Genomic DNA, 2,500 nt, shown 5'->3' with positions numbered 1-2,500 from the left:
CCTCCTTGCTGTCCATTATCTTCCTTTTTCCTTCTTCTCCTCCTCCTCCTCTTCCTTGTCACCCAGTATCTTTCTCTTCCCACCACCACCTCCTCCTCCTCCTCCTCTACCGAACCAGGAAGAAGGGAAGGAAGACAACATTATGTATTAGTATTACTCGTGCCAATAGAACACAGAAGAACACAAAGGAAGAACAAGCAGCAGCACACACCTTGTTCCTTGTGAGACTGTTTGTGATGAATTAGGGAAAGTTAGGGAAATGAATTTGATAGTTAGGAAAGTAATAGAAATGGATATTGGGTTTATCTCTCTCTCTCTCTCTCTCTCTCTCTCTCTCTCTCTCTCTCTCTCTCTCTCTCTCTCTCTCTCTCTCTCTCTCTCCGACACTTGACATATCAGAATTCTCTCTCTCTCTCTCTCTCTCTCTCTCTCTCTCTCTCTCTCTCTCTCTCTCTCTCTCTCTCTCTCTCTCTCTTCGACACTTGACATATCACACACACACACACACACACACACACACACACACACACACACAGAGAGAGAGAGAGAGAGAGAGAGAGAGAGAGAGAGAGAGAGAGAGAGAGAGAGAGAGAGAGAGAGAGAGAGAGAGAAAATAAAAAAACAGGAAGAAAACAAAAAAAAGAAAGAAATCAACAAAAAACACAAAAAGGCGAGAGAGAGAGAGAGAGAGAGAGAGAGAGAAAGGGTGGACATTTTACGGGGAAAGAGACACAACTCAGGGTGACAGTGGGTGGTCTGGTGCGTTTGTGTCAGGGTGGTCAGGGTGAAGGGATCAGGGGGGAAGGGAGGAGGGAGGGAAAATGTATGGGGGTCAGGGAGGGAGAGAGAGGGAGGGAGGGAGGGAGGAACAAGAGGCGGGGAGGGAAGAGAAAGAATGGTCGAGTGAGTGGCAAATGACCAGAGAGAGAGAGAGAGAGAGAGAGAGAGAGAGAGAGAGAGAGAGAGAGAGAGAGAGAGAGAGAGAGAGAGAGTAGAGGAGTGTGTGATAAAAGGCAAGCTGGTAAAGTGCAAGAGAGAGAGAGAGAGAGAGAGAGAACGAGACAACATATCTCCGCGCACTCATCCCAAACCACTTTCCTCTGCCTCTTCCTCTTCCTCTTCCTCCTCCTCCTCCTCCTCCTCCTCCTCCTCCTCCTCCTCTTCCTCCTTACGCTCATCTCGCCAAAACATTATCATTAAGAATTCAACATGAAGCAATTCGAGAGACGCAACAAGAGAGAGAGAGAGAGAGAGAGAGAGAGAGAGAGAGAGAGAGAGAGAGAGAGAGAGAGAGAGAGAGAGCATTAGCAACAACTTAAATAGACCAAGTAACCGCAAGAAACCCATCCGGAGAACGCAAACTCAAAAAAAAATGCATTCGAAGAAAATTATAAAAAAAAAGAGATAAATAAATAAACGTATAAAAAAAATGCGTAACAAAAATATATCGAAAGTAGACGGAAAAAAAAATAGGAAGCAAAACAGGAAGAATCAGTAATGTGTAAATAAAACAAACAGGTAAAAAAAAAATGTAAAAAAAAATTATTCTGAAAAAAAAGTAACATCTATCAAAAACACACACACACAAAAAAAAATCATTAAAAATCTATAAAGCGTAAAAATCAAACAAAACAAAAACGAGATAAATGCGGAAAAAAAGTTAAGATTATCGAGTGAAAAAAAAAAAATAAGAGACACCCCTTGAGCGTCTTTGTTTACAAGCGGTGTAGAAAACGAGCGATGACGTCACGCCCACTCGACGCTGCTGTATAGATCAGTAGAGAGTCAGAGACAGCGCGCTACGCCACACACCCGCCCGTCTGTTTGCGTCTGTGGGCGGCTGTGTAGAGGCGCGGCGGGAACCAGAGTGCGCCAGAAGAGAGTGCAAGGGTGAGGGAAGTGTGGCCAGTGAGGGGAAACCGGAGAAGTCAGGGGAAAGTGGGAAAAAAAAGTGTTGTTGAAATGGTACACCTTCTCCAGTCCGCAATCGTGGTTTTCTGTCGCGTGGACTTGAGTTGGGGTGGTGATAGTGGCGTGTGTGTGTGTGTGTGTGTGTGTGTGTGTGTGTGTGTGTGTTAAGTTTGCATGGAGTTGTCTTTCTTCGCTTTCTTTATTCATGTTTGGTTTCTTTGTTCGTTTTATTTCGTTTTTTGTTGCTGTTTTAGTACGTACAGGGATGATGTTTGTGGGATTTTGTTGCCGTCTTTGTTGTTGTTATTTTTTTATGTAATAGTAGTTGTTGTTGTTGTTGTTGTAGTAGTAGTAGTAGTAATAGTTATTTTTCTTTTTCTTCTGGTGTTGACGTAGTAGTCATATTTGTAGAAAATATATTAACCGATGTGTCATTATTGTAGTAGCAGTAGTAGTAGTAGTAGTAGTAGTAGTAGTAGTAGTAGTAGTAGTAGTAGTAGTAATGGGTGTTGTTAATATAGTAGTAGCAGAAATAGAAGGAGGAGGAGGAAGAGTATTATAGTAATAGTAGTGATGGTAGTAAATAGTA

The 2,500-nt window shown here is 42.7% G+C and overlaps 1 protein-coding gene across 1 annotated transcript in view; it reads left to right on the top strand.

The window, feature by feature from the left end:
• Nucleotides 1–1,788: 1,788 nt before the first annotated feature.
• LOC135092946 (serine-aspartate repeat-containing protein C-like) overlaps nt 1,789–2,500 on the top strand; it is a 5,563-nt gene continuing 4,851 nt past the window's right edge. The window contains exon 1 of the mRNA XM_063991768.1: nt 1,789–1,890. The gene's annotated coding sequence lies outside the window, so the exon portion shown is untranslated. The remainder of the gene's footprint in view (nt 1,891–2,500) is intronic.

The sequence above is a fragment of the Scylla paramamosain genome, chromosome 41 (genome assembly GCF_035594125.1).
Source record: "Scylla paramamosain isolate STU-SP2022 chromosome 41, ASM3559412v1, whole genome shotgun sequence".
In the NCBI taxonomy this organism is placed as follows: domain Eukaryota; kingdom Metazoa; phylum Arthropoda; class Malacostraca; order Decapoda; family Portunidae; genus Scylla; species Scylla paramamosain.
The sequence above is the reverse complement of the archived record's forward strand: the minus strand, read 5'-3'. Positions and strand labels throughout refer to the sequence as shown.